This window comes from Balaenoptera acutorostrata, chromosome 17 (assembly GCF_949987535.1).
Source record: "Balaenoptera acutorostrata chromosome 17, mBalAcu1.1, whole genome shotgun sequence".
Classification (NCBI taxonomy): Eukaryota; Metazoa; Chordata; class Mammalia; order Artiodactyla; family Balaenopteridae; genus Balaenoptera; species Balaenoptera acutorostrata.
In genome coordinates, this window is record NC_080080.1 from 10,948,104 (window position 1) to 10,969,436 (window position 21,333).

Sequence of the window (21,333 nt, forward strand, 5' to 3'; positions counted from 1 at the left end):
CTCCCTCTCTCGTGACTCTGGGTAAGCGACTTCACCCTCTAAAGCCTCATCAAGGAAAAGAGGGTAATAATTTTAATCTCATTGGATTGTTAGTCTTCAATGAAACAAATCATGCCAAGTGCTTAGCATAGTGTCTCAAACACCGTAAGTACTTATGAAATGGCAGCCTAGTAGACAGAAAGGTAATATTTAAAGACCGTATCTAACTTTATCATATACATTTATATTGAGTGTCTGATCTAGGAAGTTCAAACTTGACAGTGATCCTCTTAAAAATAAGTAAGGCCTTGATAGAAAAATGAGAAAGGGTTAGTTTTACAAATGTGGAGGAAAAACTACTATATTAGTAGTTCAGTAAAAGCAGTGTGAAAGAAGGCACCATATTGTATGTGTATGTGTACAAGCACACATACAGGCACACTTTTTAAACAGTGAAGCTCCTGTCCAGGATGCATGGTTCTGATGACAGTATAGATTGGAACATACCTTTGTAAAGCAATGTGGCATTAGGTATCAAGACCTCTACGTCTCTTAATTTAAACTTACTTCAACAGATTTGTGTTGGTCATGGCCAGGATAATTATTCACATTGTTCTCTGCACAAAGGAGCCACATCTGTATGTCAGGCACAACACAGAAATGTCACTTCTGAGGTCATGGGTGGGTTTAGGGATCAAGGCCTTCTGGGCAGACTTTGGAGCAGCGGTTGCCTGGTATGTAAACCCACAGCAGCACCTGTGGCGTTTCTGGACTCAGGAGTGCTCACACTCCACGGCCACACTGGTGTGTACAACAGTGTCTTGTCTGGATTCAATTCCAGGCATCCCCTGAGATTATTTTTTCACTTACCTGCCCTTTTAGGGGATGATTCTCAAACTCCCACCTCCCTACCCCTACCACCCCCTCTGACAGGAACTAATGTCGTACTCTCTTCTGAGAAATTTGGGGCAGGCGTGTCTGGCACTGGCTTAGGCATATTTGTGCCTTGATGTCCAGGGGTTATTTTTGTGAGTACGTAAGAGCTTGACTCATGGGCAGGGATACATGTATGCACAGCCAGATCTGTTGCTTGCTGCGTTTCTTGAACCCCAACCCTGGCACAGCTACCTTGTGTAGTTGTTCAAGTTGTACAATAAAATACCAGTTCATAATTTGAGAATGGGATAACTTTTGCTAATCTGCACAAAGTCTTTATGTGCTTTTGGAGGCCCTGGATATAGCATGTACAGTAGTAGGAAAGTGTTTGAAAAAAATGTGATATACCCATATGATAGGATGGGATGTAATGATTTGGGAAGAATTTTTAATGATGTGAAAACGGTGCTTATGATATGAATGATAAAAAACAGGACACATACAAAGAAAATGGTGTTCAGTTGTGTAGAGGTATGCATAGAAGAAGCATTAGAAGGGAATGAAATAAATTGTCACAAGTAGTTAGCTTTGGTTGTGGGATTACAGGTAGTGATATTTTTTCTTTCTATTTTCCCTATGTATTTTGTTTAGTGAGCATGTGTTGCTCTTATAGTAAAAGGGAAAATGAAAATTATAAGAAATTTTTAGAACCTACAAAAATAAAGTCCTGTTCTGAAGACCTGCAGCTGTCTATTCAACTGTTACTTGTAAATTTACTTCTTCCTGGAGATAATACAACTTCTTTAGACTCATGAGAAACGTCTATAATTTATACCTTTGGGAGCATGAGTTTACAATAGAGTGTAAGAATTTACTCATAGTGCCAATTTAAGGTGTGAAAATATACTTGACATTTAAGTTATGTAGTATCAAAGGATTATATAGTTAAATAAGGTATTAATTATTACATAATATCAAGGTTGATGATATATATTATATATACCTTGATAATTTATCAATATAGAAAATGTAGTTCTTGGTATAGCACAGAGTGGGGCTCTTAATGTAACCGTCACACTTTCTTCTAATGAAACCAGTTTGGTGGTAGTAATTATGGTGTAGAATGACATAGAAGCCTGAGATTTGTATTCATGTATTTGAGTTCTGCTGTGTCTGAGACATGGATACTTTTAAGTATAGTGTACTTGAGATAGAATGTCAAAATAGATACGTATATATTATTGTAATTTTAATATTAAATGAGAAAAATAGTGATTATGTTCAACAAAACTGGCATTTCCATTAATCTTCACACAATCTGTAAGATTATTTTTGCTATTTTACAGATAAATGAAACTGATGCTCAGATAACATTTTACAAATAACTTAATAATTTTAAATAAGTGGAAACTCAGCCCAGGTTTATCTCATTCCAGAATCAGTGTTATAAACCACTTTGCTTATATTTCCTTTTTATTATTAGGGAATATACATTTTTTTCATATATGTGTTTACTGTTTTGCTTTCTCATACAAATTACCATGATAATCTTTTCCTCTCTTGATGTGATTTTGTGTATATTTACATGAACTATTAAAACGTTTTAGATTTCCTTTATTTTAAATTTTTATATGATTGATTCTCTCTTTCCATTTTAAATTTCTTATAGTGCTTCAAGTTATTCGTCTAAAAATAAGTAAGGTATTGTTTTCTATTTTTTGAGATTTAGCTTTAAGAACTTAAACTCTTCTCTATCTAGACTATGTAGGCTGAGAAGGTTGTATCTTAGTTTTCCATGGAATTATTTCAGCACAATTTATTAAAGTTTTCTTTCTTCATTGCCCTGTGATGACTACTTTATACATTCCTCACATGGAATGTTCTCTTTGTACTTTTTACCTTCTTGTCCAGATGCTATTCATTCTCCAAAATCTGCTTCAGCTGCCAGAGCTCCAGAGCTTCATAAAATCTTTTCTAATACCTGATTTCCTAGCTGGAAGTTTGTAATTGCCACAGCACTGTATGTAGCTGTTTCTCATGCTACTCATTTTTACCTTGAACGTTTTAATTGCTATAGTAAGACTAGACATTTTTAGAGAGCACAGTCAATCTTTTTCATCATAGTATCTCGTAGGGTATCTGTTTTGGTGCTGTATACATAAATAGACTTTCTGATAAATATTTGGTGGTGTTTTTTTTTTTTTACATTTATATACAATTGAGCCTATTCTGATTTCTGTTCTCTTCCCTCTCTATATATCTATACCAGTTCCACAGAGTTTTAATTATTAATGAGTGGGATGAGTCCATCTCACCTGTTCTTCTGTCTTTCAAAAAAAATTCGTAGATTTGCATGTTTCTTTTTTCTCAAATAGATATAGAATAACCTTTTCAAGTTCTCAAATTTAAAACTTAATCAGATATTTGTTAGAATTATGTAATAATGCACTTTTGTAGTATTGTCTGATCTGCAAACATGGTCAATAGGCCCTTTATTTCAAGTGCTCTTTTCTGTTTCTAAGATGGCTTTTTAAATTGCTTTGTGTATGTTAAGGGGAGCTTAAACAAATTGAATTCAATTAGATTTTATCATGTACCCAAATGAAGGAGGAATGCAATCTAGGTTGAGAAGGTTGTGTCTCATTTTTTTCATGGGATTATTTCAACACCATTTATTTAATGCAGTTAGATTTATTTACCATCATTCAAAATATTGGAAAGCTGTAAATGTGGCTGACAGTGCTCTGAAGTCATAACTCTTATGTTTTGCTGGAGGCAGAGAAATTTTAACACTTGAGGAACCTCTAGGTTTATAGATTTTAGATGCTTGGATTATCTAATTTACATATTATCTAATATTCATTACTTAGGACCTGACATTTGATTTCTAAGGGTGAAAACAGTTACAAGTGTTTTATTATTTCTTGATTTATTAAAAATTAGACAGAATCAGTGGAACTTTTCCCCCGTGGTTTTATGTAAGTGGCACTGGTTTTTCTCCTGTGGTTTATGCAAGTGGCCAGCCAAGCCACTTGTTTTATTTCTGGGTGGCTGCATTAGGTCTTAGGGAAGGAAGTTTTCCTTTGGCAGAAAAAGCAAAAATGTGTTTATTCATTCCGTTTTTAGTAGCATTGATCCAAGAGGAGCTTTTGAGGAAAACCAGAGCGGTTAGGCTTTGAACATAAATAGCTCCCATTCATCTCCTAACTGCTAGAGGAAAGTAAAAGATTAAGGATTAATACTGTATGAGTTATAGACAATACAGAGTTCTAGAGCAGAAGTTGTAAACTGATGGTTTGTCAACCAAATATAGCCCTCAGACTGTTTCTTTTGCCTACCGAGTGTTTCCAAAACTTATTTAATTACTTTATAACATCTAAAAATTGTTTTATATGAGTACTTTGCACTGGATCGATCACCTGTATTTTCAGCCTGGCATGTTAATAGCTGTGGCACTCTGTAGATATTAAGCCCCACTTAGCACTTCTAACATGGTCTCAACATCTAACTTTGCAACGCCTGTTCTAGAGGCGCTTGAATACAGAAGTAATAGTAGATCTAATACTGCTAATGCCACTGAACCTTCAACATTGAGTAAACAGGAGATAGAATAGTAGCCATGAAGATTTTAGGTAGTGAGAGTTTGAGTTGAATATGGGATGTGTGAGAAAGAGTAGTTGCAGAGGAATTCAAGGTTTTTACCTGAGCAACTGTAAGGACAGAAGTGCCATCAACTGAGATGAGGGAGACTGCAGGTAGCTCAGGTTTGGGGAGTGAGATGAGGAGTTCAGTTTTGAACATGTTAAGTTTGAGGTCTCTGTTAAAACATCCTAGTGGAGATAATTGAGTAGGCAGTGCTATGAGAGTGCGGAGATGGAGAGAAATGTCTGGACTGGATAAATAAATTTGAGCTATATAGATGATCCAGAAAGTCTGAGACGGGATGAGGTCACAAAGAGAGTGGAGAACCTGGGCCTGAGCCCTGGGACATGTCAGCATTCAGGGATTTTAGAGGAGAGAAGTTCAGCAAAGGAGATGAAGAAGGCGCATCCAGTGAGGTGGGACAGAAAGGAAGGAGGTGTGGTATCCTGAAGGACAAGTGTCTAGACCTGGCTTCACCCCCAAAGCAGAGCCTGAGACAGGGACTTTTTAGGCAGGTGATTTATATGGGGAAATATTAACAAGAAACAGAAGTTGGAGAACTGGGGCAAGTGAAACAGAAGGAAAGTCAATCTAAGGGTGTATTATTGTATTATTGACCTGGTCACTTCTGTGAGCAGCTGGGGCTTGATCCTTAGCCCTCAGAGGACATGACGAATATGCCTTTTGGTGGGAAGAAGAGGGTATTTATCTACCAGACCTCATCCCCCCATTGGTTAGGGGTTGCCCAGGGTGTTGGTATTAACACCTTCACGCTTCCAGGTTCATTATGACTCAGGATGGCCGAAGAGTTCCATTAAGTATCTCTTATTGCAAAGCCTTTGAGCGGGAAGTGAGCCCTACCAGTGCAGCAAGCAGCTAAGGGGAGGTGCCTCAGCTGGAGTGCAGATGGGAGGCGGAGCGTGAGGGGTGTCCCATACAGCCCCCCCTCTTGTACCCTCCACTGAGTGCTTGCCCTTCACTGCGAAGCTTTCAGGGTGGTGGCTGGCCACAGTCTCTACATCAGACTTACAGCAGGAGGGTTAGTGGAATAACACTCATTATTTCAGTCCACTGCTTATTCTAGATTTTCCTCACCTTCAGCCAGCACTTCAACAGGCTCATCCGTGCTCCTGGTAGAGTGACCCAGATTTTCTTCCCCAAGGGATCAGTGCCTGTAGTGACTTTATCGTTGCCGGGCCATAGTTGCTGCAGCTGCCCATTTACAGTTATCCCTGGGCATGGCAGCCTCAGTCGAATCCCCTAGGTTCGCGATACCCTCTCTCCTGTGCCTGTTGTGTAGCAGCAGCCATAAGTCCTCGTGGTTGTTAAGGTCAGTCTACAGGACTGCCCCCCCCCCACCGCCCCGCCCCGCGCTGCCACGTCCCCTCATTCCCGTCCCGTTTGATTATTGCTTTAGAACTCTTCCTGTAGCTCCTGACCGAAGTGCCTCCCCTTCTCCCGCCGAATCAGAATTTTTAACCCAGTGGAGCCTAAGGTTGCCAGTCTACTTTTCATCTTTTGGTTCCTGGACTCGTGTTTTGTTTTGTTTTTTTTTTAAATCTGTCAGAGACGCAGTGCCGCATTTCGGCCTTGGGAAGACTGTGTCAGATCACTTACCGGCTTGGATGACAGTGCCCAGTTCCCTCAAGATGTTACCAGTCTTCTATACATAGAAATTTTTGTTACATTTGTTAATCCAGGACTCTTGGGTTACATAAGATAAATAATTAGGGGAAGAAAATTTCACATAAAGGTGATTAGTTACATTAGTCAAATGTATCTCCTCACTCTGTGAATTAAGCTGGTTTGTTATCTGGCTTTGTTCTTAGCTGCAAAGTTAGAATAAACTCATTCTGAAAATTTCATTTCACCTAAAATTGTTTAATAAGGCTTTGAAAAAGTAAAACCAGTCCTAGAGAGGACTTTGTGGTTCAGTGAGTTTTGCCAATGTGCCTCTGGCTTATAATAGGTTATTGTCATGGAATATAAGGATCTTAGTGTCTGTAATAAAACTGATTTTTTAATACATTGAAACTGAACTTAAACTGTGATAAGAATATAGAAATATGCTTCTTTTGATAATTTTACAAGAATAAAGAGGAATTACTAATTTTTTCTCTTGGTATGTGAATAAAGAAGAATTACTAAATTTTTTTCTCGTTATCTCCTGCTTCATAAGCTATGATGAGAATTGTGTACTTTTCTTGGTACACCTGTTTGTCTTTTAATATCTTGAGGGTGACAACTAGGGTGTTGTATCACCTATTGGTATTTCTCAGGGCTTAAGATAATGCCTTACTCTTAGTAAGTCCTCCATAAATAGTTGTTGAGTTAATCCAAGGGGAGAAATATATGGCTCATGCATGTGGTATGTAATAGCATTGATGAACTTTGTTGTTGAAGTTAGTTTTCATAAAATTAAAACTTATTTTAAATTATAATAATGTTTTAGACTTTCTTCCTTTTTTCTTTCTTTAAACAGATAGAGGGACAAGAACAGAATCACCAGCACTGGCTGAAGGTAAATATGTCTTTGGGGGAAATGATTATTCAAATACAAATGAAAAGTTATGATTTAAATAAAAAACTACATTGACTAAACATAATTTAAGGAAAATGTTCTGTATATAATATTGAACTGCTAAAAATGTCTGTAGGAAATACCCTATATTGTTTAGTTTCTGGCTTAGAATGGGAAGTAATATAGATTAATTAGAAGTTTTTTTTGCAGCTTCCTTTCAATAGGAGAGGTATGTGTTTTTCTTTGAATTCCTTTTTAAGTCATTTTAGCTGTCACCAGTGTAGTTGATCAAAAAATGTCTAAGCCATAATTCTAGTAGTTAAAAATAAAATGTATATATATACTTGAAAGCTAGATAGAAGGAAAGACACTTCTACCTATAATGGATTTTGGTCCTTTTATAAAGTCTTGAAAGTAAAGAACACAACCACAACAAAAAAATAATTACCGTTAAAAGGTCCTGAGTACCTAACCATTTATAATCCTGTAATTGTTTTAATTATAACAAGTTAATAGGTATTTGAAAATGTAATTTTTCTATAGACATACTTTGTGTTCTTCGAGTGAAAATGATCAGCTTAAAGTCTCTGTGTTTTTCTAATTATAAACAGATATTTATATTTCAAAACTTGCCTGTCATTTTATTAGAACTGATATGACAGTTATCATAGTAGTCCTTTGGAATTGTAATCATCTCACCTACTCTCTGTGTTACAGTGCAAGAGTTCTCAACCATTTTTTTGTTTCATGAATTCTAATAATAATCCATGATTTTATGAAGTAAAATGCATAGAATTAAAAAGGAAACCAGTTAGTATTGAAATGTAGTTAACAAATATTAAAAATGCAAATTTTTGATAGAGTATTATATATGCTTCTCACATTAGAGAATAAGCTTTAGTGACAATTCTGCTAAGTACTGTAATTTTAAATAATGATGAGTTTGCAGTAATTGTAATGTAATGTGAAAATACCCGTGATGTTTATTAATGACAAATTCATAGATATTTCTAATCCTACTGTGGTTTGTTACCTATAATCTTAATTGAAGGAATTGCTAAATCTCACGTAGAGGTTAGTAAGAAGTTTCCCATCCAGATTCAGCAGATCACTGAATTCTCTCTCTGAACCTCAGATTAAGAACTCCTATTAGTGAAAAGTCAGCTAGACCTTTCTTTCTCCATCATATTTGAGTAAGTGTAGTTTTTTATGTTCTGTATAACTGATCTTAAAGAAGTAGAGTTATACATCCATTCCTTAAGAAATATTCTAACCGAAATAGCTTTGAAGAAACTTCTGTTTGCTGATCAATAATCAGAGAAACAACAGCATATTCTGTAGAAAAGGGAACAGAAGATAAGTGTGAAGCCCTGGAGAGTGCTTGCCTTCAAAGACCTCACATTCTTGTTCAAGGAACATGAAATAAACATGTAGAAAGTAACATATCAGTTTGCGATGCTAAAAGTTTAACAAGAGAAATGTCATAATTGTCATAGGAAGGATGCAAATAGTAAGTGCTCTGATGCTTGTGTTATAGAAGCACAAAAAAAGGTCAAGACTTGTAAGAAGTCACCAAGTGTCTTCCATTTACTTCAGGAGTATGAACTATACATGAGAATATGCCAGCCTAAGCCAGGAAGAGCCTGGAATGGTGTCACTAAATTTGTATGTCCAGCACCTTGTAGCTGACTACTAATAAAGGGAATGGCAGGTGTATTGAAGTTTGGTTGACGACAAAAATAGCCCTAATATTTGTTTTGAAGAGGACATGGAAGGGGTATCTGACTTGCGTGGTGTTTGTTTGGGTTTTTTGGTTTTGTTTTGGTTTTTTTCCTTTTTTTTGCTTGTGGTCCTTCATTCTTTCTATCAGTGTGATCTGACTCTGATGCCATATTCTAAAGATGTTCTTAAAAGCTGCACTGTCAACGTCATTGGAATAAGCCCCACTTTTAAAAAACTAATTTGCTGCTTTTGCCCAAGTCACCAAGTTTCTCTAGTCCTCAGTTCCCTTCTTTTATGAATTTAGAGAATTGAGCTACATGATTTCAAGTCATTTCATGAACCTTATATTCTGGCCTCAGATTTTCTATCCCTTGTCATTCCCTTCATTTCCTTCCTTTCTCTTCTCCTTTCTCCCTCGCAGCAACTTTAGACATATGGTAAAAATATTCAAAGTAGTTAAGTGATTTGACCTTGGATTTATATAAGTATTGTCCTTGTATATGCTATGTGAAACTTTAAAAGCTATAATTATTGGGTAGCATACTTAATTCAAAAAAGTTTATATGATATACACATACTGCATTTTGGTCTTACTTAATGGTTTCAAAAATTCATTTAAAATTAATATGCTCCACTATACTGAGAAACAGTAGATTACCTCCAATTTTTTGTAAATCATTTTTTTTTGTTTGTTTTTGGGTAAATCAGCTTTTATAACGTTATTTAGTGAAAGGTATCAGACCATGGTATTTGAAAATAATTATAGAGTATGCTTGTTAAATTTACTGAGGGAATCTGTTTACTCTCTAACTGAAGTAAAGTACTATTTTTAAAAATGATATAAATAAAACATATATAAGCGGTTATAATTACCACCTCCTCTGAAAGATCAAAGTGTAATGAATGACCTCTGTTGGAGTCTTTTTAGCATTATCTCTTAAGAGAGATATCATATTATCATTATCTTACAAAATGTAGAAAAATTATTGAAGTATGTATCTTAAAACTTATATGATTACAAAGAAGAGAAAATTTATATTTCGTTTTTGTATTCTGTTTGATTATGATGAGCCTGGAGAAGTTATATGTAAGAGATTTTAATTTAAGTTCAAGAACAAGGAAAACGTTTAAATTCCTTTTATTTTTAATTTTTTAATAAATTTATTTATTTATGTTTGGTTGTGTTGGGTCTTCGTTGCTGCATGTGGGCTTTCTTTAGTTGCGGCGAGCTAGGGCTACTCTTCATTGCGGTGCGTGGGCATCTCATTGCGGTGGCTTCTCTTGTTGCGGAGCCCGGGCTTCAGGTGCGTGGGCTTCAGTAGTTGTGGCTCGCGGGCTCTAGAGTGCAGGCTCAGTAGTTGTGGCTTGTGGGCTTATTTGCTCCTCGGCACGTGTGATCTTCCTGGACCAGGGCTCTAACCCGTGTTCCCTGCATTGGCAGGAGGATTCTTTTTTTGTTGTTGTTGTTGGAATGCTTTATTTATATATAAACCGTATTCATAAGTTATTCAGATATATATGAATGGCTATTTTGGCAGGGGAAACCCCAGCAATTTTTAATGGGCCCTAAAGAAAAAATTGTTGGGTCTGTGCTGAGTGATTTAGGGGCCTGGCAGGCGGATTCTTAACCACTGCACCACCAGGGAAACCCGAAGCACAGAGTCTTAACCACTGGACCACCAGAAAAGTCCTGGAAGGGCAATTTTTAAGAGCCTCTTAACCATTTCAATCATAAAAAGATAACTAGAAATGCTTATTCCGATATATCAAATCCTGGAGGATTTCTTTGAGATTGGAGGTCTCCTGCTTTCCCCCCCTTTCTCCTCCTCTGAAATCTCTGAGGGGAAAAGAATGATGACAGGTTCGTATTTTATCCTTTCACTACCTTGAGACCTCCTAACCTGGCTTTGAGGCCCAAGTTCCTTGCTGTTTTTGCTGTAGTTTGGTGGCTGGGAGAGGAATCAGAGGCGCTCATTCTTGGAGGGTGAGGCGGAATGTTTATATGTAGTGGATGAGAACCTCTCTGTAGCCCTTACCCTCTGTGCCAAAATGTATATTAAAAAGCGATTTTTCTGAGGATGACTGTTGTGTTTTAGGATCAAGATTTTAGGAATTTGGGCTCTCGTTGCTGTAATGCATAGGAACATGAGAAATACCGATGACGATTAGTTCAGTGGTGATAAAGGGTGTTGTGGGAAAGTATCAGTGCTGTCTAGACCAGCTTTGATGTGTTAGCAGTAAACCTTTGCCTGCTAACCTTGCCCTTGATTGGGTTTCTCAACTTTGTGGAGCTTATATTTGCATTACTCCTTTGTAGGCAACACATTCCATAAGCTTACTCCCTACTTTGTGTGTTTTTTGTTTGTTTGTTTTGTTTTGTTTTTTTGGCTGCACCACACGGCATGTGGGATCTTAGCTCCTCGACCAGGGATCGAACCCGCGCCCCCTGGAGTAGGAGCGCGGAGTCTTAACCACTGGAACCTCAGGGAAGTCCCACTCCCTACTTTGTAAAGTTGCAGTTTGTTTCATTTGACCTAAAGCTACACCTTTTACAGGATGCCCTTCGTTTAGATATGCTCTTCTTTGATGAACAAGCTTTTTTTACTTGAATTTTAATTCATTCATTAATTCAACTAATGTTTATTGAGTAGTGACTGTATAATAAAATGTCTGCCGGAGGCTAGAGGTTCAAAGATGAAAAAGATGTTTGGAAGAACTTTCCCATAAAACGCATCAAGGAACTGATGTGCTCTATCTTCTATAAACTGTTCTATAGAAAAGAAAGAGCCAATGTATAAAATATCAAGACAAGACAAGAACACAGAGAAAAATTATTGGTTGGTCTTACATGATTATTCAAAGTAAAATATTAGTAAATCAAATCTAGGAATTCATATTTCTTTAACTGACCAAATAGAGTTGATCCCAGGAATGCATGGATGGTTTAGAAGTAGAAAATATATTCATGTAATCTACCGTATTCATAGATTAAATGAAAAAATTGTTGATATTTTATAAAAACGGCAGTTTTGCCTCAGAATAATATATATATATATATATATATATATATTTAATGGAAAATCAAATCAAAGTCCCGTCAAGATTTTTTTTTGTAGAACCTGACAATCACATGAGTGAGTAAAAGGCCAAGAACTGCTAAGGTAGTTTTGAGGATGAAGCATTACTTAAACAATAAGCACAGACCACAAAAAAATGATGAAAAATTGGATTGCATGGAACAAAGGGCACCATAAACAAAGTTAAGACATATAACGGACTAGGAGAAAGTATTTGCCATGTATATAAGCATCAAAAGATTGGTATTTAGAATTCCTAAAGCCCAGTTGGGGGAAAAAATGGGTGGTATATCAGTTGGAGTCAAGTTAGGAGAACATACTACTCTGAGTATTTCAAATAGAGGGAATGTAACATAGAGGATTGGTTATTAAAGGTATTAGAAAGACTGGAAGAACAAAAGGGAGAAGGAGAGGAATAGAGTGACAAAAAAGGTGGGGTGTTGCCTGCTGCCACCAGAGGTAAGCTGCTGCCTCTGCTAGACTTCTGTCTCTAACTGGGGCATTGGATACCGGAATCACCCCAACTGAACTTCTCCTACAGCAGCTGCTAGTCTGTCTTGGCTAGAAACAGGAAGCTTCTCTCTCTCTTCAGCCTTCTCCTCACCCTCTAGTGCCGCTTATCGAAATAACCCAACAGGAACCCAGCTGGCAGGGCAGGATGTCTAGGGAATGTCGTTTACAGATCCGAGGCCCCAGCAGTATGGAGTAGAGAGAGTAGTGTATGCAAAGGTAGGTGTGGGGCTGAGAGACAGTGGAAAAAATAAATGGCACAGGTGGCAAAGGATATGAACATGCATTTTACAAATGGCCTATAAACATACGAAGAAATACACATTTATTACTGGTAATCAAGAAAGTGCACATTAAAACATAAGATATTTCACAACCTAAAAATTAAAGCTTGAGGTTTTGGAGGCTAAGAGAGGAAGTCTTTTGCTAGTGGAACAGTGCATTGATAGAAGTACTTTGGAGAGCAATTTGGTACAGTCTAGTAAAGTTAAAAGCTGCGTTTTGATTTCTAAATAGCTGTTCTGTGGAAACTCTTGTACGTGGGCACAAAGTATGGGTAGTGTGTGTAAAGCATAACTCGTTAATAGAGAAAAATTGAACATCCATTGTCCCTCAGTAGGGGAATGAATAAACAAACTGGTTTCTTTGAACAGTGTCATAGTATGTAACATCTAAAATGACTGAACGTGGATAATTCTCAAAACACCATTGAGTGGGAAAAGTGAGTTTTAAAGGAACATGGACAGTGTATCATGAATGCAAATTGAAAAGCAGAACAGTACTATGTAGTTTATGAATACGTACCTTCGCAGTAAGATTTTTAAAATATGTTTGGCAAGGAAGCATGTTTTGAAGATGCTGATTACCTTAGGAGATGTGAGAGGGGAAGGGAGGAAAGTTGGTTGGGGGAGGTTGGGAGATTAACTACACAAAAAAGTAGGCCAGCGTCTGAAGCAACTATGGCAAAAAGTTATTGCTGGGTGGTAGAGTATGTGAATATGATATTTTTAATGTTTGCATTGTTTCCTAATTTGAAGAGATAGAAAATAAGAAAATTAAGAATCAGCTCCTCTGGGAAGCCTTTGGTTAGGTGTTCCTTTTTCTGTATGTTCATAGAGCTGTTGGCATGCTTCTGCATGGGAGCATGCCACATTATCTGTCTGGTCTCTTCCAGTTGTCTGAGAATTTTTCAATGCCAGCTATTCAGTCTTTGTCACAGTGATTGGCAGATAGGAGCCAAGGAAACATTGTTTGATTTAAAACAGCAATAGCAACCACCAGGCACTGTAAACAGCTAGATATAGAAGTTAGGGTTTTATAATGGTAAGATTTTCATTTAATAGACCATTCATGCATTGCTGCATGTGTTTTGGGAGAGTTCAGGCACCTGAATTCCACTCCGGTCATTTTTGTTGGGCATCTTTGAATGAGTCACATGTCTTCTCTGAGCATCAGTGGCTTTAGTTTTTAAATTTTTAGAATTATTGATACAGACAAAAGAATGTATACCTTTATTTGTGAATTTAACAGCCTAAAAATAAAAGATTTCCATGAATCCACCAGTAATTGAGGCACTAGAGTATTCCCTAAAACTTTGAAGTTTCCCAGTCCTATGGCCCTGTCCCTTGCCAGAGATAACCAGTATCTTAACTTTTGTGTTTGTCATTCCCTTGCATTTTAACATGTATTCTTTTTACCACCGATAAGTATATATAATTTTTTCCTGGATTTGAAAATAGTGGTAAATTTTAAGAAAGTGAATTCAGTTCAATGATGATATATTTTTTTAAAGAGAAACTTTCATAATAAATCCTTATAAACTAGGTAATTCTGAGTTTCAGTTTTGTTTTGTTTTGCTTTCATATTTCCATCACACACCATCCTGTATACTCCTAAATTATTTACTTCAGAACTTTGTACTGGTCCTTCTCATAACCTTTGTCTGTCCCTGAATGCAGGACATTAGAGCAGGAAGCATTTCTTTGCTTTCTTCTAAATTTGCAACTCAGGTAGCTAATTTGCATTGGTGGTTTAATTTTTAATGGCTGGGTGCATGGAAGAGTACTAGTACAAGTAATCTTTGAATCAAACTCCAAGATGCCATGACAATCTGATGTAATACTCTTTTATTATGGCTCACTTCCATTTAAGGAGCAACATTGGTCTCCTAATTTATTGTACTTATTGCACGTAGCCAGGCATCCTAGTGAGTGTTTTATTTAAAATAGCTTAACTGGGAATTCCCCGGTGGCACAGTGGTTAGGAATCCACCTGCCAATGCAGGGGACGTGAGTTCGAGCCCTGGTCCGGGAAGATCCCACATACCAAGGAGCAACTAAGCCCGTGCGCCACAACTACTGAACCTGTGCTCTAGGGCCTGCGAGCCACAACTACTGAGCCCACACGCCGCAACTACTGAAGCCTGTGCGCCTATAGTCCGTGCTCTGCAACAAGAGAAGCCACTGCAATGAGAAGCCTGCGCACCGCAATGAAGAATAGCCCTGCTCGCCGCAACTAGAGAAAGCCCACATGCAGCAAAAGACCCAACATGGCCAAAAATAAATAAATTAATTGAAAAAAATTTAAAAATATAAAATAGCTTAACTAAGATTTTTCTTTTTAAAATACTAAATTTAAGTGTATCCACTAGATGTCAGCATATCGTACCATATGTAGAATCAGAGCCAGAAGAAATGTGAGACATTCAGTCTACCAAGTAAACTGACCTGTGTAAAGTCACATATTTTGTGATAGAGTCAAAACTAGAAATCAAGTCTCCCAATTTTCATTCCATTCTTTGTTTATGTCATATTTCTTTAAGGCAAGTAGCTTAACTCCATGTTAATCACTAGACTAATAAAATACATTGTGCTAGGGATTGGTGGTGAGATTTTAGTACTAGTATGATGGTATTGTAGCTGGGCACCCAGGAATACCTGGATCATGCTTCTCTTTCTTTATATTTTGCAGAGTAAGGAGAATCAAAGAGTCACTTTATTAAGAGGTACACTAATACCTGGTGATGATGGATTAGGTAGTGTTGGTAAGGTTAAGAATTAAGCTACTCTCTGTGAGTTCCTCTGTATAAGTCAGATTTCAACTAGGAAAGCAGAAACCTTGCTAGGTATTTTATTTTATTTTATTTTATTTTTTTCACACACTGTATTTTATTTTTACAAGAGATAAATAGACTGACATCAAGCATTGTACATGGATGACCACAACAAAAGCAACAATGATTGCAATTACCAAACATGAAACACACTCATACTATGTCATAATATTGACATTCAGTCCAGTAATCCTCCACTGTAGCAGCTCCTTTACTTTGCAGTGAAAATTGATTTGTATATTCTTTGCCTCTGAGTCCTTGTGGGATTTTTTTTTTTTTAATTCAAACAGAAAGTCGCAAAAATTATACTTATCCTCATCAGTTCACTCAGTCCCATGTAATTAATTTTTTTTTTCATCTTGATCTTTTGTTAACACTTTTATGAGTTCATCAGTTTTTCATTAGAGTTTGCTAGGTATTTTAAAACAGGAAATTTAATATATGTATTAATTTACACAAGTGTTGGAAGCCTGAGCAAAAAGAGGATGCTGGGGTCTGTGTTTTTACTTACAACAACTTCTGTCACCAATTCTGGACTGTTTTCCAACACCGCCTCTGACACCAAATGTGTGGGTATTTTTCCCCACACCAACCAATTCTTCAGCTCTCCAGACACCGTCTAGGTGTTCTATAATTCATTTGATTCTAACACCGTGTGGAGTGAGTGTAGACCCCACAGGTTAAGGGCTCCATCCCATAATACTGCCCTCCACTCCAGATGCCTGTCGCAAATCCTAGGCCTCCTCTACTTCTGACCAACCAGCTCTATATTGGAGCTTCCCACGACCCCCTTCTCAGGTTCAATTATCTGCTTTAATGACTCGCAGAACTCAGGGAAACACTTTACTTACTCGTTCCAGTTTATTATAAAGGATTTTATAAAGGGTACGAATGAACAGCCAGATGAAGAGGTACATAGGGTGAGGTCTGGAAGTATACCGAGCATAGGCGCTTCTGTCCCCGTAGAGTTGGGCAGTGCCGTCCTCCCAGCATGTGGATGCGTTTACCAACCGGGAGACTCCATTATGTAGGCATGACTGATGATAAATCATTGACTGTTGATGATCAAACTCAATTCTTTTTTTACAATTAAAAAATGTTTAATGCCACCCATGACCCTTCCATTATAGAGAGTATATTCATTGTAGAGAATAAAATTCCTTAACCTGACGTCTAAGGCTCTCTCTGATTCGACATCAAGCCATATTTCAGTAGAGCAGAGTGGCTCAGGGCACATGGAGACAGGCCGCCCCAGCCTGAATCCCAGCTCTGTGGGAATCTCCGGTCCTTCTCCCCTCCCCAGAGGTCAGGAGATGGGGCTGAAAGTTCCAACTCTGTAGTCACGCCTTGGTCTTTGTGGCAACCAGTCCCCATCTTGAAGCTAACTAGGGGCTCGCCTAGTATCATCTAAAAAACAAAGGAGGCTCCTGCCACCCAGGAAATTCCAGGGATTTAGGAGCTCTGTGTTAGGAACTGGTGATAAAGGCCAAATATATATTTCTTATTATATCACAAGAGGTAACTGAGATATTTTGAAATTTTAAAAAATTATTTATTCGTTTATTTTTGGCCGCATTGGGTCTTTGTTGCTGCACGTGGGCTTTCTCTAGTTGTGGCGAGCGGGGCCTACTCTTCCTTGTGGTGCACGGGCTTCTCATTGCGGTGGCTTCTCTTGTTGCGGAGCACGGGCTCTAGGCACATGGGCTTCAGTAGTTGTGGTGCACGGGCTCAGTGGTTGTGGCTCACGAGTGCGGGGTCTAGAGTGCAGGCTCAGTAGTTGTGGCACACGGGCTTAGTTGCTCTGCGGCATGTGGGATCTTCCTGGACCAAGGATCAAATCCATGTCCCCTGCATTGGCATGCGGATTCTTAACCACTGCACTACCAGGGAAGTCCAGTAACTGAGATATTAATGGTAACCACAGGAAGTAACCATCACTCCTAAAGCTGGGGGAGAAAAGGCAAGAGGTGGATTAGCCAGAATTTAGGTGTGTGAAGGAGGAAGGCTGGAAGCTTAGACCTCTGAAGGGGGCCAGGCATTTTGCTGCTGCCAGGAGTTCCACAAGAAGCTAGAGCTTGAAACCATAGCTGTCTTTTGCTCATAGGAAGTGCTGACAGGACTTGAAAAACAGAAAGAGAGACCTTCTTTCTTCCCACCTTCCAGTTTTCTTTTAGTGGCTCCCACTGATGGAATATACTGAGAAGTCAGCTGACAAAGTAGTCTAGGACGTACACTTCACAGCTTCCTTTCCCCAGCATCACAAAGCAGATTATAGAAGGATAGGCTTGGGGTGTGAGAAATAGCTAACAAACGGTCACTGTCCACCTCTTTGACTCTACAGCATTCTTTTATCCATGTTGATTTAGCGACGACAGTAACAGCATTTTCATGCTTCCTCTCAGAATGTTTGTTCTTGGATAGCTCATGCTCTAGGGGTACAGGTGGGAGGGAAAAAACGCTGTGTGAATCTAGAGTCCCAGAGAGAATGCTGAGTCTACTTACTTTGCAAGTTCAGTGGAGCCAGATGTGGGGAGAGCTGCAGTCCTGGGAGCTCAGGTTCTGCTTAAGCATGTTTACCACAGAAATGTCGGAAAACTGCAAGGGCAAGAGCAAACGGGAAATCTCGGTTGTGCTATTTAATGAACAGATACTTGTTGCCAGTCACTGTCATTGTGTTAGAACAAAAGATTCTGTTTAGCAGCTTCTCTTGTTGGGAAGAAAGGGGGAAAGGAAAGTGGAGAAGTAGGTGCGAGAAGGTTAGGGTGTGATGTGCATTTGCAGTGCCATCGGGAAAGCACATAGCATAACGTCATGATAATTATTACATATACTTTTTGATAGACTTGCTTGAGTTGGTTATTTCTCTCCATTATACTGGCACTCAGCTATTTCAGCTTCTTACGTAAAATTATCATGTTTAATACCATTAACTGCTGTGTTCCTAATGTGAGTTGCAGCATTATCAGAAGCTAAGAAGGAATTATGATTATACCTCTCCTTTAAATTATTGGGTACCTAACTGATCCTTTACATAAAAGAAATACCATTGGATCCACCTATTTACAGTCATTAAATTAATTCATTAGATATTTATTGAATATTAACTCTGCCCTATGTTGAATATTTCCTTTGTGTACTTGTATCAGGGTACACCAAATACACATTTGGCTAATAATCAATATTCAGCCAAGGCCAAAGCTGAAAATCATCACAGAATTAACTTCTGAGATGCATGAATAAATCTGAAAATTTATCAAAATTTAATTATTATAATGTTATTAATTGTAATAGTCAGATTTTAAAAGTTTGATACATTGAAATTTTTATTCTTGCCCTGTTGTCAGCTGCTGGGTCACTGCTGGAGTCACTTCTGCTGTTCATTATTAAATCGACACTTGCTTTCAAATCATGTGATGAGGCAGTTTAGGAGCAGTTCTGCAAACAAGACTTTGTGCACTGTTTGAAAAAGATGGTGCCTGAATTATTTCAGAGGCAGACGTGCTAAGTGAGATTGTTGATATCATTTGAATTATTTTGAAGTTTCTACTATTTTAGCCTGTACTTTCTGCTTTATGTAATCACTTGAGAAATGTTTATCCTTAACCTTAGACCTAGAAATGTGGCACTGGAGTTACATAACTGGTTTTCAGGATAGTTTCTACTTGCCTTTCACTTTTTTATTCACCAAATTGCAACATTTTCTGTGTAGTAGATTGATTAGAAGGCTTTTTTCAGCATGTGTCATATATTTCTGTAATTGCTCTCTTCGAGCACATCAATTTGGATATTTCTTCAACAGGCTCCAGCAGGTGGAAGTTATTAGTGATTTTTTTTGCTGTTGGTATTAATTATCTTAGTACAATATTGATGCTTTTTTATGTTAAAGCAGATTTTTAAACATGTAATAACTACTTGGTTGAATATATGAAAGACAAAGCGATTCCAGACTCCTTTGTATCTCTGGTAGTTTGTCTTTGGAAGGACAATTATTAAAGCGATTCATTATTTTTTTTGCTTGTGCAAAATACTACATTTTGTGATGTTACATTGTGTTATAGTTTTTGAATACACAACTGAAGGGTGTGAACTTGTGATTCCTGGCCTTCATCACGTGTGTACCATGGTCAGTGAACATTGTATCATATTTTTCATTACTGATTTTCCATTCTGTTAATATTGCTTCAGAGTCACGGTACATGTTACATGAGAACCAGAAATTTCTTGGTTGACAAGTAAAGCAGAAGCATAGTTGCATTCCAGAGTAACTCACCATCTTGTCAATTTTAAAGATTTTCAGTTGCTTCTACAGGTCTGACTATCTGTAAGATTGAGAAATAGCATATTTAATATTAAGTAATATTTTATGTGCGACATAATATAGTTCAGGAACATTGTATGGTAGTATGTTTTCTAGAAGACCTTTTTGCCTAGGATTCAGAGCTTGGGTAAATATAAGAAATTATTTGTCTTTAACACTAAAAACGGTTGGTAGTTTCTAGTGATCATTTTGACAAGTTTTTTCACATTCACACATTTTTATTCCCCGTAAATTGGAAGAAATGGGATTGTATTAAGGCATTCTTATGAAGTCTATTTTTGGTGGTTTTATTAGAACAAAGTATGTTTTCAGTATCTCCTTATTTTCTTAACACCACATTTCTCTGCGTTCTTTATTCATTTATCGGAGTTGAAGATGGTAATGGATATTGGCTTGATTTTGGAGTTTGTCCTCCTTGTAAAATTCTGAGGGGACAGAACTGACATTCTGCTTTTAATTTTTTATCAGAAGATGTGAAGAATTCCCAAATAGGACTTTTTTGGAGGATGTATGGTCTAAAGGAAATTAAATAGAATAAGCTTTAAAATGTGGGTTTAAATTTTAATGTTATGAGTGCTGTTCAGTTTTACAAAGATCAGAATTCTGATACAGGCTAGTCTCCATTCTTATTTATATTTTGGAGCCATATTTATGGCTATGGGAGGATATTATGTTCTTCCTAAGTTATCTTGGCAAGCTGTAATTTTCTTGGTATTCATAGTGTCTGTCAGTTTATTTCCCTAATATTTAACATTTCAAAAATTTTTAATTTTTGTACATAAAATTAATGGCTTTTATGGGAGGGCGGTGGGAGGGAAGGACTGTCTTCATTCATTTGACTGAGAAGGCAGTGAGCTCTTCCTAAATTCTCAGGCCATTTTTTTTCTTTTTTCAACTCATAGTTTTCAGTCAGTATTTATTTTGGTCTTTCATCTCTCCTTGAAATACTCCTGTAATTTTACAGACAAATTTTTGTTTTCTATGTGTATTTTTGATCATGGAATTATTCAACACATATTTGTTACTACCTACAACATTGTAGGCGTTACTCTAGGTGCTGGGGATAGAGTAGCATACAGAACAAAGCTCCTGTCTCCTTAAAGTTCACCTTGCAGTAGAAGACAGACTAAACAGATAATCAAAGGAATGAATATGTGTTAGATGGTGATAACCATCAATTTGGGAAGGGGATAGAGAGGAGAGAGAGGAAGAGGTATTATGGATGGATTGGTGAAGGAAGTGCTCTCTGAGGTGGTCTAATTAAAGCAACGACCACATGAAGTGCAGTAGCTTGTCATTTAAAGGTCTGTGGACAAAGCATCCCAGGCCAGGGAAAGGCAGGTACAGAGGCTCCAAGGAGAGAGAAATCTTGCTGTGTTAGAGAAACTGCAACAGGCTTTTGTGGAGAGTGATGGGAGATGAAGCCAGAGTGAGTTGGGGACAGATCATGTAGGGTTTTGTACGACCTGGTGAGGAGTTTGGATTTTATTCTGAATGTAGGAGTAAGCCATTGCATGTTTTTGAGCGCAGAAAGGATGTGGTCCATTTGTATTTTTAAAAGATTGCTTTGGGGCTT

At 37.6% G+C, this 21,333-nt stretch overlaps 1 protein-coding gene across 11 annotated transcripts in view; it reads left to right on the forward strand.

Moving 5' to 3' along the window:
- The window catches only part of CYRIB (CYFIP related Rac1 interactor B), a 153,492-nt gene that overhangs the window by 93,636 nt on the left and 38,523 nt on the right, over positions 1–21,333 (forward strand). For 10 of the 11 annotated variants that reach the window (XM_057532186.1, XM_057532185.1, XM_057532193.1 and 7 more), the window contains one exon: positions 6,980–7,018. The exons of the other annotated variant lie outside the window; for it this stretch is intronic. The gene's annotated coding sequence lies outside the window, so the exon portion shown is untranslated. The remainder of the gene's footprint in view (positions 1–6,979; positions 7,019–21,333) is intronic. 11 annotated transcript variants of the gene reach the window in all.